This window comes from Trachurus japonicus, chromosome 12 (genome assembly GCF_045865225.1).
Source record: "Trachurus japonicus isolate A0001 chromosome 12, Traja_1.0".
In the NCBI taxonomy this organism is placed as follows: Eukaryota; Metazoa; Chordata; class Actinopteri; order Carangiformes; family Carangidae; genus Trachurus; species Trachurus japonicus.
Window position 1 is genome coordinate 4,068,389 of NC_140918.1, and position 14,312 is coordinate 4,082,700.

Genomic DNA, 14,312 nt, shown 5'->3' on the forward strand with positions numbered 1-14,312 from the left:
ATTGTGTAACTTCTCCTGTTATCTATTCACGAAAATCGATTATTTGGTTCAAAAGTCAGGAAACCACAGAAACTCAGCGGAGACACCGGAGCTGTCGGCTCAGGTGGAGGTGTCGTCTGTGAAAAGTCACCGCGGTAACGCAGTGAGGAGGAATGGAGCGTTACACTGATGCTGCATTCACCTGCAGTCGGGCGGACGGCCGTCGCTAACAAACCAGATGTCATTTTAGTCACAGAAGTCCAGAGAGAGAAAGCCGGTAAAATGTGGGTCAGGTAAACAATACGACATCGCCATGACAACATATTGTCACGTGTATTGTTTTGCCTCGTGCTGACGGACCACTTGTTTACATAGAGGCTTGTTACGTGCAGCGGCTGTCGTCCGTCTGCCGTCTGCCCAATTTCATGTGAATGCAGCATGAAAAATATGACTGAGTTGCTTGCGATATACAACCGCAACGCTAGATGGGAGGAATTCTTACACAATGTACCTTTAATATCTCTGTTAGAGTTAACCACCACTTTTTTGATGTGCAATCAATTGTGTTCGATAGCTACCGGTCTTGGTCCTGAAACCACATTTTCAAGGTCTCGGTCTCGGTTGAGCTTCCTCCAGACCAGTCAAGGCCACAGCTGCGGTGACGTCTTCTTTTTTTCTTTTTTTAACCACAAATGTCTCTGTCACTCTTGGTTTATATTATATGTAATTCGATAAGTTTAAGATAATTAAAATTGTTCTACTACAGAATCTGCTTGTGTAACCATCTGAGACTTCAGCAGGTTCTATGTTTTGTTCTTCTGTTCAATCCAAACTTTGTTTACTTTACTATGGGCATTTGGCCGTAGATTATCGCACTTCTAGCACTTTATTATGGGCATTTAAATACAATTCAGCACTTTATTCCAGAAATCCCTGCAATATGAATCAGCACTTTATTATGACCGGGCATCTTGCAATAGAATATAGTGGTAGCCGACATAGTGCACTCTATACAGGCACTTTTCCCATGTACAAATGGAATTTTAGTATCTAGATAATTAATTAATCATGTGTCATCCCAAACCGATGTTACTGTGGTTGTTATGGAAACTTCTGTAATTCATTTTGTCCTTCCTCCCTTCGCTTCTCTTTTACACCTACCTGGCCATGGGACAGGAGATGAAAATGGCTACAATCTCTTTTCATATTTACATTTTTCTTTTAAAATGTTCATTAATATGTTTTATCCCATTTCTAAATAAATAAATTTGTAGACATGGTTTAGATTTTATATCAAATTATCATTTTTCTTTTTTAGCTAAGGAGAAATAATGTAAATATCAAGCCACATGATGATTATGAGGACTGGGACTGAATACAGTGGTGGTCTTTAAAAAGGTCTTGCATTGGTTTGGTCTCGGTCTTGGACTTGGAATTGAAGTGGCTAACAGGTGTGTGTACTTTCACGTTGTGTGTTTTCTGACCAGAAGGAGTGTGTGTATATGTGTGTGTGTTTATACGTGCGTGTGCATGAATCAACTTTAGCCTCATTGTTCTTGTTTTGTTGACATTTCACAACAAATTAGTTCCTGAATAATGAAGCAAATACTGAAGAGGGAAACACACAGCACACTCAGCTGCTGATTCACAGCAGTGTCTGAGGTGTTAGAGTGTGTGTTTGTGTATGTGTGAGTGTGTGTGTGTGTGCGTGCGTGTGCTCACTCAAGCGTAAAAGCAGCCAATATTTCCCAGCCTGAGAAGTTATTAGCACAATAACCACACAGCAGTAACAGCATCAAGAACATAAACACTGAGCTTGTTGAGAATTTGTGCAAAACAAGATGAATAAAAGCATCAATATTATAATGAACCTCTGTGTGTGTGTGTGTGTGTGTGTGTGTGTGTGTGTGTGTGTGTGTGTGTGTGTGTGTGTGTGTGTGTGTGTGTGTGTGTGTGTGTGTGTGTGTGTGTGCGTGCGTGTGTGTGTGTGGGAGCTGCTGACAGCTGATTTAAAGCAGAGCTGTTCACACTGTGACGCCTCGCTCACTGTGATTTACACTTTCTAAAGACATCAACACATCTGCAGAACCTCAGTTTGAACCTGAGTCCTGTTTCTAAATGAACCTCAGTGTCCTCGACCTCAACGTGAGCTCAGATTACGGTCGATTCTTTTGCTCCTTCGTCGCCAAAGTGAATATTGGATTCATTTTTCACAAGCCACTGTAAAAGAGTGAAAGCCAGTCTACTAACTAACTCACAGGAAACACCTTTTTGGCTATCTTCTGAACATTTAAAGGGGACATATTATGGAAATATCACTTTTTGAAGGCTCTTTAACATATATTTAGGTGTTTGTTTTGTCTTCTGGCCTCCAAAATGTGAGAATGGACAAAAAAATCTGTAATTTTCAGGCTGCTAAGGTTGAAATCCATGAGGTTTTCCAGCTGTTCCCTCAGTTCTCTTCCAGTGATGTAACTAGGATTTGAATTTGCATAACCCCACCCCTACCTGGTACCTGTAGAAGAGGCGGGGCAAGCAGTGGTTCATTTGCATTTAAAGGGACAGACTCTGAAACCAGCCGTTCTGAACAGGGCTGTTTTGAGAGGATGAAAAGAGCTGTGATGTTTGATCCTTGGGGGATTTTGACCGAAGCATGTCACAGACACCTGGGAACTATTTTAATTTGTGGTAAAGGGGCAGAATATGTCTCCTTTAAGACACTAAGGGCCTGAGCTACCAAAAGTTTGCTTGTTTGTATAAAAATGTGTGCAAACTTGAAGTCACCCGCAAAAAAATGTGCAAGCTGACCTACTAACCAATGGGTGCACTGAGGATTGTGTCTCTCAAATGTATTGTTTTGTCTCTATCGTTATTCGATGAATATGTATTAGTGGCTTCGGCCAGAAGGAAATTCAGGGAGCCGACCAGCATTTCCTTCGCTTCCTTAGCACACGCAACGTGATTTACCAAACCTGAAACTGATTGCGGAGGAAGTTTTTGCATCTTTATTTAGTACATTTGAAAGGCAAGTATTGTCTGGAACTTTTTCTTTTATTGATTTTCACCTGTTTTTCATGCGCTAACCAAACATGCAAAATTTTACGCAATTTAGCACCCCTTATTTGGGATCTTAGTAGATCAGGCCCTAAAACAGCAAATTTCAAAACATATAAATAGCTCACTTTACTCTACGAACAACTTTTTTTTTATCCACACACACGTTCACAACACTTAAAAACAAGGTGGGGGTACGTGTGACCACGCCCACTTAGGAGACAGGAAGTGCATAACATTTCATATCATTGGTGCATCTTGTCATAGTTTCCATCTTTGGTTTAGCCGCATTTAATGGAACAGTTTTTCACAAACAGATATGAGCTAAAATCTGATTAACACACTGTAACTCATGTTTATATCCCTCCTAAAGTGATTGCTGGAGGGCAATAAGATAACATTAGCATTAAAACCACAGTACATATTTGCAATAATATCTGTAGGCTATTATGCAATATAGACGTTATAATAAACCAAACAAACAGCTGAGTCTGTCACTTTTAACTCTTCTGTTGTGTGTTGTCTGATGAAGGTGTTTGTGTTTCCTGTAGCTGCAGTGAATTGAGCCCTCTGGGCCACTGTAGATTAGTAAACACAGAATAAAGTCTGACAAGTGAAACCTCTGATGTTTATTGTAAATCACTTCCTCTCTCTCTCTCGACGCCGTGGCTGAACAACAAGAACATTTGTCAACATTATCAGTCCAGTTACAACTTTTATTACTGTTATTTGTTGATTTATGTCCCACATCAGGGTAAAAGAAGTGATTTACAATAAAAGATAAAGTGCTGGGGTCTCAGATGGATTTAGTTTTTGTGTTGTTATGTGTCTATCTACTCTAATAAAGGATCTGGTGGCAGCGCTGCCTCAGGTGACCCTCCACTGGCTCCGCCCCCTTCTGGACAAACCTGGTCATCATCAACACAGCAGGTCGGAGTCGATGTCTGAATCTTCTAAGTGTTTGTTTTTGTTGGCAACACATCAATACAGCAACTTTTAAAAAGTTTTTTTGGCAGCTGAAACGACTGAAAGAAATCACAAAACACATTTCCCACGATGCATTTCATCAGTTAAATGTCAAGCGAAGAAGCACAGGGGATTATTTAAAGAGTCATTTCAGCATCACTAATCAATATTGTTTTTTCCAACTCTTTTCTCCATCGTGACAGACAATGAATGTTACGCTGAGAAATTGTGACATATTATTGTTTTGGTTTTTTTGGAGTGAGTTTGATTTTTCTGGCGACTAAACGCATCAACCAACCAATCATGGCGTGGCATGGAAAGGAGATACGTCACAACCCGACAACACCATGACAAACAATATAAAACACCTGTGTCTCTCACAACCCTGTCCTGTTTGACAAAGGGACACAGACGATGTCTCGGGTCGGGTCAGTAAAATGTTTTTCTAACCGGCTGACAGTGACTCATGTGAAACTGAAGCAAACTCATTCATAGTTGCCTCTGATTATACCAATAACACCTATTAGCTTCCAATGTAGACGCGCGATGTGCATGCTCACAACCCAAAGTGGCGCCGTAGCCGCGCGCATTCGGTGCAACGGCGACGCAATTAATTATTGCATATACTGTACCTATCACTCCTATTATTTCTAATGTACAGGTGCATTAGAAGATCATGGGACAGTTTACTAAGGCCTATGTCAGTAATTCAATTCAAAAAGTGAAACTAATACATTATATAGATCCACGAATAAAACATTTCATGTCTTTATTTATTCAAATTATTTTAATTGAAATAATTATGGCTAACATTAAAGGTACATTGTGTAAGAATTACTCCCATCTAGCGTTGCGGTTGTAGATCGCAAGCAACTCAGTCGTATTTTTCATGCTGCATTCACATGAAATCGGTTAGACGGCAGACGGACGACAGCCGCTGCACGTAACGGCATAAACAAGCCTCTATGTAAACAAGTGGTCCGTCAGCACGAGGCAAAATAATACACGTGACAATATGTTGTCATGGCGATGTCGTATTGTTTACCTGACCCACGTTTTACCGTCTTTCTCTGGACTTCTGTGACTAAAATGACATCCGTCTGCCCGACTGCAGGTGAATGCAGCATCAGTGTAACGCTCCATTCCTACATGGCAGCAGCACTGAGCTTACCGTCTCCATGGAGATATGAATGATATGAACGGCTCATTCAGAGCTGAAAGGAACACTTCACTTTGTTGATGGGGGAGGGGGGGGTTATTGATGAATGAAAAACAAAATAAACGATTTTCGTGAATAGATAACAGGAGAACTTACACAATTTACCTTTAAATGAAGACCTAAAATTCAGTATTCCCCAACATATTAATATTACAAAAGGAATATATATAAAGCATCTTTAATATAGAAATGTTGGCTTTCTGAAAAATATGTCCATTTATATGCACTCAATACTACTGGAAATGGATGTTTCCATGATATTATAATGTATTGAGATGCATCCGGACAATTACTCTGTTTTTTTGGTCCTGACCCGTTTGCATCCCTGTATTTATCCGTCACGTGGCCGGTGTGTTAGAGCATTAAATCTGGTTGAATGAGTCAGATTCAGAGTGTGTGTTCTGGACTCTGCTGTGATCCGAGTCCTGAGCTGAACTCACTCAGTCCGTCTCCGTCTCCGTCTGCGGTCGCGGCCTCGGCAGCTCCTCCAGCTCCTCCAGCTCCTCTGAATACTGATGACTTACACGCAGCGCAGGCCGTTTGACATGAATATCTCTTTTACAGCCGGAGCATAAAGTTTGATGGATCAGCAGTATTTACCTCCCTGAGAGAGGAGAAGATGCTGCGCTGCATTTTCCCCCAGATTATCTTCACAGGAGCAAACGAAGACACGGACTGAGACTGACAGAGAGAAAGTGAAGCTCATCAACATTCAGAGTCCAGCAGGTTTCAGCCACGTCCTGGATTTAACTTCCACTTCCTCCGGTCATTTTAAATCCTCGGCTGTGATTCAACATGTTCCCATCTGCTCAGAGTTTCTGCTTGAGAAACATGGATCAGGGGTTTTTAGCCACGCCCACCACCACCGCCACCACCACCCGCTGCTGCTGCAGGTGAGACGCTATGAGCATCTGTTAGCATTTTATTTTTCGCGTTTTGTTTTGTTTTCACATACATTTAATGCCCATTAACAAAAGTAGTGAAGTGAAACTTTACAAAAATGTGGAAAGGAAATGAAAAATAAGGTGGAAAAATACAGTGATAATCATTAGTAACAGAAATATACGACGCATTAAGATATGATGTCATATCAAGAGTAATGTTGACATCATCTGTAATAGGATATATTATTAAATAAATGTATAAAATAAGGAACTTTTCACCACGCTATGAGATAATAACACAATGTTACCACACAGAGTTGTTTTAGAGGGAAATACAGAGACTGTTGATGAAAAACTGCCCCTGACGGGAACACACATCAGCGGTTTTGCATGAATTTCCCTCTAAAACAACTCTGTGTGGTAACGTTGTGTTATTATCTCATAGCGTGGTGAATGTGCAGGTCACAACTTGTCCACCAGAGCGTTGTGGAGTTGTTGGATTGTGTATTTGATGAGTTTGATGAGGGGAAACCAAGAAATCCCATGAGCCTCCGTAGCGTAGCTCTGAGCAGCTCACGGCTCTGCTCCGCCGTTCTAAAAATAGCTTGCACTGACAATTAAAGGTAACGAACCTACTGCTATGACTATAGGGATTATGGCAATGGGCCACTTTGACAAAATGTTGAACTATCCCTTTAAAACACCTATAGTCAAATTGGATACATATGCATGTCAAAATATCTACAATATGGATTTCATAGTATAACATATTGCTACCTTATAGTATATTAATGATATTATTTTACATTTGCATATATATTTAAATGACTTACATAGATTCGTCGTTAATGTTAATCATATCTGTCTTTACATTTTAACATATCAACAGGCTTGTAGGGTGGATACACATATTTACTACATACAGACGTTATGGGCGAGATACTGTAAAATGTATGTCTACATAGAAAAATGTTAAAATTTGTCTTTAAAAATGTTTTATATATAATTTAGCACATATTACATCCGTATTTCATGTATGGAAATTTAATAAGTGCACAAATAATTAATATTTGCATATAATATCAGTCTGACATCACACTACAGTCCTTCAGGTTTGGACTTGAACTTGAAAACTGAAAACTCTGTGTTTCCTGACAGGTTTCCAGTCATTCAGATGTTTCAGTGTCTCTGAGTGAGACTTCATGTTTCTGACAGGAAACCGGTGTGATGTCACCACTTCAACTCAAACCTCCAGCTCTGCAGAGAGAGAGAGAGAGAGAGAGAGAGAGGAGACGCCTGTTTGTATGTACAGAGTCTCACAACAATAATCACCTTCAGTGGCGAACAGAGGAAGAGGAGGAGGAGGAGGAGGAAGAGGAGGAAGCAGCCTGTCCAGACATCACTGCTCCTCTGCTGTGGAAAGAGAGTGAGAGAGGAAGAGAGAAATGACAAATAAGTTTCCAGAGAGAGAGATGGAGAGGGAGACGGAGAGGGAGATGGAGAGGGAGGGGGGGAGGCAGCAGGATTGAGTCTGGCTGAGTTGTGTTATCAAAGTGATGGCTGCCATGTCTCCCAGCTGACACCTGTGTTTCATCTCTACCTCCCACTGTATGTTGTGTCTGCTGTGTGTGTGTGTGTGTGTGTGTGTGTGTGTGTGTGTGTGTGTGTGTGTGTGTGTGTGTGTGTGTGTGTGTGTGTGTGTGTGTGTGTGTGTGTGTGTGAGAATGTCGCTCTGTACCTGACGGGGATGATTACAGGTTGGCAGGAATTTAAAGCCAGGGAAACGGGATGGGAGAGGGAGAGGGAGGGAGAGAGAAAGAGGGAGAGGACAACTTTCACAAAACAGCAAATAGCAGTGGCGGTGGTGGATGTGGAGAGCGTGAGGAGACGTGGAGATGTTGATGACGGTCATCTGCTGCTGCTGCTGGAGGAGGACGAACCACAACCAGAGGCTTTCACACCAAACTGGTCTGATAGGTTAATATCAAATATCAAACATCAAACATGTGTTGTTATGTCCACAGGAATACTCAAACCAGCCAATCAGAGCAGACCAGGAAGCTCACAAACATGGTCGCTACAACTGAGCCAGATATAAAATACAAAAGGAAGAGCAGCTAATGTAACTATGGCAACAAATCAAGTAACTTTGAGAAATCAGCAGTTTGTTGTAAAACTATTATAAAATAAAGATTCTGAGAATCTGTAACCAGAAAGACGACACGTGACGTCACACACCACATGGCGCCCTTTCCCGTGTCAGTTGCTCCACTTCCTGTTACTGTAGTCCAAAGAGAGAAATACAAAATACATTCTTCCGTTGCCGTTTTACAACAAACTGATGATTTTTTTTTTAGCATGAAACGTTATGTTTTAACCAGATAGAGGTCAGATAATTTTCTCATGACACAATTCAATTGGATCACAAAATAACATTTTGACTCCTGTTCACTCACATGGAGATTTTTTCCAAATCAAGGTCCCATGGCGAAACGATGGTGTATCGTTCCTGGGTCTCTCAAGAGGACAGAGACTGACTGTCTGTTCTTCACAGAGATTATGAGGTACGTTAAAGAGTTAGTTCAACATTTAGTCAGATCCTCCTCTCACCATAATCCCTATAGTCATAGCAGTAGGTTCATCACCTTTAATTATCGGTGCATGTTGTTTTGAGATCGGAGGGGCAGAGACGTGAGCTGCTCAGTGAACACAATGGAGGTGAACGGCAGGTCCCCTGTCCCTCATCAAACTCATCAAATACACAATCCAACAACTCCACAACGCTCTGGTGGACAAGTTGTGACCTGCACATTCACCACGCTATGAGATAATCATGTAACATTATGTAACATTACGACATATGAGTGCAAATACTCTGAACTACTTGAGCTTTTGAAATCCCTCCGCCCAGCAGCCGTGTCTGGAATGTAGTTCCGGCTGCATTTGCCTCTAAAACAACTTGTAACGTTACATAATGTTACATGATTATTTCATAGTGTGTTGAATGTGATCAATATTCCAGTTTAAGTTTATTCATGGGTGTGGAAACTGACACGTCAAGAGCTTCTGACGTCACAGTGACACACACTTCCTTCTCCTCTTTGTGTGTGTGTGTGTGTGTGTGATGGAGTTTGTAGCTCTCGTTCCTCTAGAGTGAGGAAATAAACGGAGAGAGAAAGATTATCTGAATGAATGTTTTATCTATTGTGTGTGTGTGGGAGAGATGTGTGTCTCTGATAACTTTGAGGTTCAGGAAATTAATATTTGTGTGTGTGAGGGTCTGCTCTGTTTACTCAGGTAGTCTTCAGTTTGTCTCATCACTGATAAACACAGAAGAACTGAAGCTTGAAATGTTGAAGCTTTGACCTGGAAATCAGTTTAATTAATGAGCTTCAATAGTTAACATCAGAGCTGAATGTTTTTTAAATGTATTTTTAGACGTAATGAACGATAAGGAATCGAAGACAAATGTGAAATTTGTGAAATCATTTCATCTCTAGGCCTAAATGAGACAAAAATTGAAGATCAAGCCAAAAAACAGTATAAAGGTAGATGTTTCTATTAAAGGGATAGTAATCACACTGACGCCGGCGCAAATCGCGCAAGATTTGGACGAACCAGGAAGAGGAGCTTACGCTACAAACAAGCTTGAAATAGACTTATTTAATTTTTTTCGGAACAATTTTGCATTTCGGGGCTTCAATACAAGACGGACATTACATATGAGCAGCATGGAGGTATTTGGATGTTTTTTGGTGTGTCTTTTTGTTACGAAGACAGTTGGTATCCATTTGCAACCGTTATATGGACATGCACTGCTACGCCGAGACCCCCTGTAACTCAGAGAAGCCGCGGAGGACTCTGAAACTTCTCCCAGCCCTTAGTCCACATGAGGGTGAGTAGATAATGAGTAAAAATTAGAATTTTGGGTGAACTATCCCTTTAAAGCTCCATACAGTGCTTTTATTTTGAAAAACCAAAGAGGAGCGGCACCTTACATGAATTAAACTAACTTTTTTTTTTTTTTAAGTGTCTCAAGTCCGTCTTAAAACAGTTGTTTCATGTTGTTGCTGATGCTCCGATGCTGTCATCTTTGCAGAGTCTGACTCCGCCCCCTAACTTCCAGCTCTTCCCAAATATGGTCAGACAGGAAGTGGCCTGTGTGGAGCTTTAGACATTGGTGCTCGATGCTGGTTTGTGGAAGGTTTTTTCTGTCTCTGCTCACAGTCGATCACCTCCTCTCTTCCTTCCTCTCTCCCTCCCTTCTTCATGTTGACAAATCTCTTTAAACTGCACATTAACGACTTGGCGGGAAAGTAATTGCTACCTTTCTCCTCCGCACCCGGCTCCACTGTCGTGTTTTTGTTTTTTTTTCTTGTGCACGCTCATCGGCGCTCGTGCACTAACAGTTTTTCTCCACAGGCATTTTGCTCCACTGGGTTTCAGTTTAGCGTCATGCTTTCTCATGATTGTTATACTTGGCAACAGTAATTGAATTGTTATAATTGGCAAAAAACAAAAACAAAACAACCCCCATAGTGTTCGTGCATGCATGTGTGCACGTGTGTGTGTGTCTGTGTGTGCATCTGTGTGTGTGTGAAAGTGGGTCAAGGTTGTTTGTGCAGCACTGCTGGCTGATGTGATTAAAAATTGTGAAATGAATAAAACAACGTGTTTAACTGTAGTTTGTAACGAGACAGTTCCAGTACCGAGCCCCAGATTCCACTAATGACTGTTCTGGGAAATTATACATTCACACACACACATGCACACACACACACTCTTGTGCAGTAAAGAGCACACCGTGAGAGCTGATTAATACACACGCACACACACAGTGAAATTGTTTGGGGGCTTTACTGGAAAGTTCTTTCAGGTCTGTTTATCAGATTGTTTATGGTACGAGCCGCTCTAAGTGGATCTATCTGAACACGTCAAAGAAATTTCCTCTAATTAGCTTTTAAAGTGCTTTGTTAGTTTGCGTTCTGGAGACGTCACCTCCGCGTGAACCAACGTCGCAGCTGAAACACAAACCGTCGCCGCCGCCGCCATCGCCGCTCAACATCTGTTAGTGTTTACTCTGCAGCCTCAAACACTTTAACAGTTGTTAGTGAATATTTCTGTTAGCAGCCTTGATCACAGCTACGACATCTGTTATCATGTCTGACACACACACACACACACACACACATACACATGGATGAGGATGACAATTTAAGTGTCTTTGTGTTTGTGCTTGATTTATCCACCATCACAATCAACCAGTGTTTTAGATTCCTGTGAGTCGGCGCTGACAGGTGTGATGAGGCACAGGGATCCCTCAGACATCTGCTATCAGGAGCAAAAGAAAAGCAATGCATTGTGGGATTTTTTTATTTTTTGATATAACACAGACTCTGCTGATGTTAGATTTTTATATTTTGATGGGGAAAAACAGCAAAAAGCCAAAATCAAACCTGTTAAAATGAACGTCCATGACTAATGAGTGATCATAGTTCTGCCATTGGTCGGCTGAAAGCCATGTGACTGAGACGGAGTTTCCTCATTGGCTGGTTTCTCTGAAGGGCGTTTACAACCTGTAGTGTCGCTAACTTAGCACATTTGCTGCTGCATCTTCTCTGCACCGTTGCTATTTTTAGTGGTAAATTATGAATTGTAAATTATTTAGGAATTCATTTTTGTTTCTTTTATTTCATAACTGTTTACTCATATTTTACATGGTATTCCTCTATAAAGCTCTTTGATTTAACCTAGTGTATAAAAATTGCTTCTTCTAACTCCTGTAGTCGTGTTTATAAAGTCTGGATTTTAGCTGCTGGTTTAACATGTTGTCACAAAGGGCCCGTTTCATTTCAATCAGAAAACATGTAGATGAGAACAGAGAACAGCTTTGCTTTTAATTTACATTTAAATAGCCTATACTAATACCAATCAGTTGATACCAGGCTGGATGCTAACAGGCTACGAGGCCATCGGAAACAGCTTGAACTGGTTACCTGGGTTTCAACCTGAAAGTGGAAAATGAATAATGTCAGGAGGTAAAATTAGTCTCACAGGAACCAGATGATTCAGACATTGTTAAAAATAAAGAGATGCATTTAGGACCAGAGAAACTGGCACGAAAAAAGAAACAGATTAAAGAACTGGGTCGAAAGGGAAAAGATGAATGAAACGTAGGAAACGGCTGAAAGCAGCACACACGGACTGCCTTCTGTAAACACACTTATAAAACACATAAACACACAAGTCTGCAGAGCGTCACAACAACTGTTCTGCACAACATCATGAATGTAAACAAGTCTGTACTGCCGTTGTGTCTCTGCTGCTCTGGCAAAATGTTGAACTAGCAACCAAACAAATGAACTGTGCAATAGAGATGCTACATAATGACCCGTAAAGACGCTAACTACACTAATGTTAAGACGCTAACTGTCCCGTAAAGACGCTAACTGTAATGTTAAGATGCTAATTACACCAACTGTAGGCTAAATGTTAAGATGCTAACTACACTAACTGTCCCGTAAAGACGCTGCTAACTACACTACTAACTGTAATGTTAAGAAGCTAACTACACAAATTGTTAAAAAAAGATGCACACTACACTAATGGCCCTTTTCCACAAGCGCTAGGCTACTTGCCTCGACTTAAAGCTGTACAGAAAAGAAAACTGAATTTGAGCCCACTCTGGATCATAAAATTAGTGTAATAACTAGGGCTGTCAGAGTTAACGCGATTACCGCGATGAGATTAATTAAAAAAATTAACGCGATTAAATTTTTTAATCGCGGTTAATCGCGGCCCATTTTGTCCTCTGTCTGCTGGACTGGAGGACTGGAGTGTGGGACCTCCAGTCCAGTAGGTGGCGGTAAGCCACCTTCAAGTTGGTTGCTACACAAATATACACAGTCTAACATATATCCACAGCTCCATCCATTGATTTTTTGACGGCTTTGTTGTCAACAAATGCACATGGCCAGGCAGAGGTGTAGCAAAGTAAAGGGCAATTTCCACTGGATGCAATTCGTTTCAATTCTGTGTGAGTTTCATGCATCATGTGTTATGATTAGGTAGGTAGGCTACTACTAGGTCTGGTCTAAAAGTTGCTTGTCTAGAGATTATAACACTTCGGAGTGTTGAAAGTCCAAAGCGCCATATATAATATTTTTAATAGAGATTAATCGCGAGTTAACTATGGAAAAAATGCGATTAATCGCGATTAGAAAAATTAATCGTTTGACAGCCCTAGTAATAACTCATCTATCAGACGATGTAGGCCAAACTTTGTGCAAAATTCTATTTTTGAGTAAATCCGGGATGAAAGTGTGTATTTTTTTTTTCGCATTGGATAATGCAGGCGCACGGATTATACGTCAGCCTGCACACGATTCACCAGCCACTGATATTGGATCCGTAATCCGTCATTCAAACGTCTGAGACACACACACACGGAGCTCGGTCTCGCCCCAAGCTTTGAATATCCCGCCCGCTCGATAACGACCAATCAAATTGGTTTTCCTTACTCGGGTAAACTCGTGTTGCAGCTCGTGACAACTCGGCGCGACAAACAGGACAAACGGCCATTTCTGTACACCTTTAACGCAGGTTTTTTTTTTGCTTTTCCACCAGAGATCGTAGCCTACCTACCCACCTGATACATTTTTTGGTAACGCCTCAGCCGATCCCAAGCAACCCGAGCCAAAACTAAAACGTGACCGAATGCCGGACACTGATTGGCCAGAGTGTGTTGTCACTGGAAGAACCGCGAGCATGACGTACGACACAAGAATCAAACCCGCTATTTTTAAAAACACACCAGCAATGTCGTCCACTGATCTGTAGGCCTACTGAGACTGTTGTTCTTTCATGCAAGTTAAATGTCTGCTGTGTGGGAAAACCACACCAGGGTCTAATGAGGAGGTGCAGACGAGTGTGTTTGGAGTTGACGTGAGGATCCAAAAGAGAGAGCTAGATGGAACAGCCATAGCAGACCGCCCATGTTGAGTAGGAACTATGAAGAACTCAGTGTAATGGAAAATGATCCAAACGACCCCATGAGGTCTGCCATGAATATTCATAGCTCCAGATTTTCTCAGGGAGAAGAGAGAGAGTACTAGATATTCAGAGTTTATTTCTTTCTTTTTGAGAAATTGGTGTCAGAAAATATGAATCATAGCAGAATATAGTTTGAGGACTTTTTGTAAATGAAATTG

General features: G+C 41.2%; 1 long non-coding RNA gene across 1 annotated transcript in view; it reads left to right on the top strand.

The window, feature by feature from the left end:
* The window catches only part of LOC146976881 (uncharacterized), a 36,240-nt gene extending 25,934 nt beyond the window's left edge, over nt 1-10,306 (top strand). The window contains exons 2-3 of the long non-coding RNA XR_015037188.1: nt 3,881-3,963; nt 10,202-10,306. This is a non-coding gene — a long non-coding RNA (uncharacterized LOC146976881). The remainder of the gene's footprint in view (nt 1-3,880; nt 3,964-10,201) is intronic.
* Nucleotides 10,307-14,312: the final 4,006 nt, after the last annotated feature.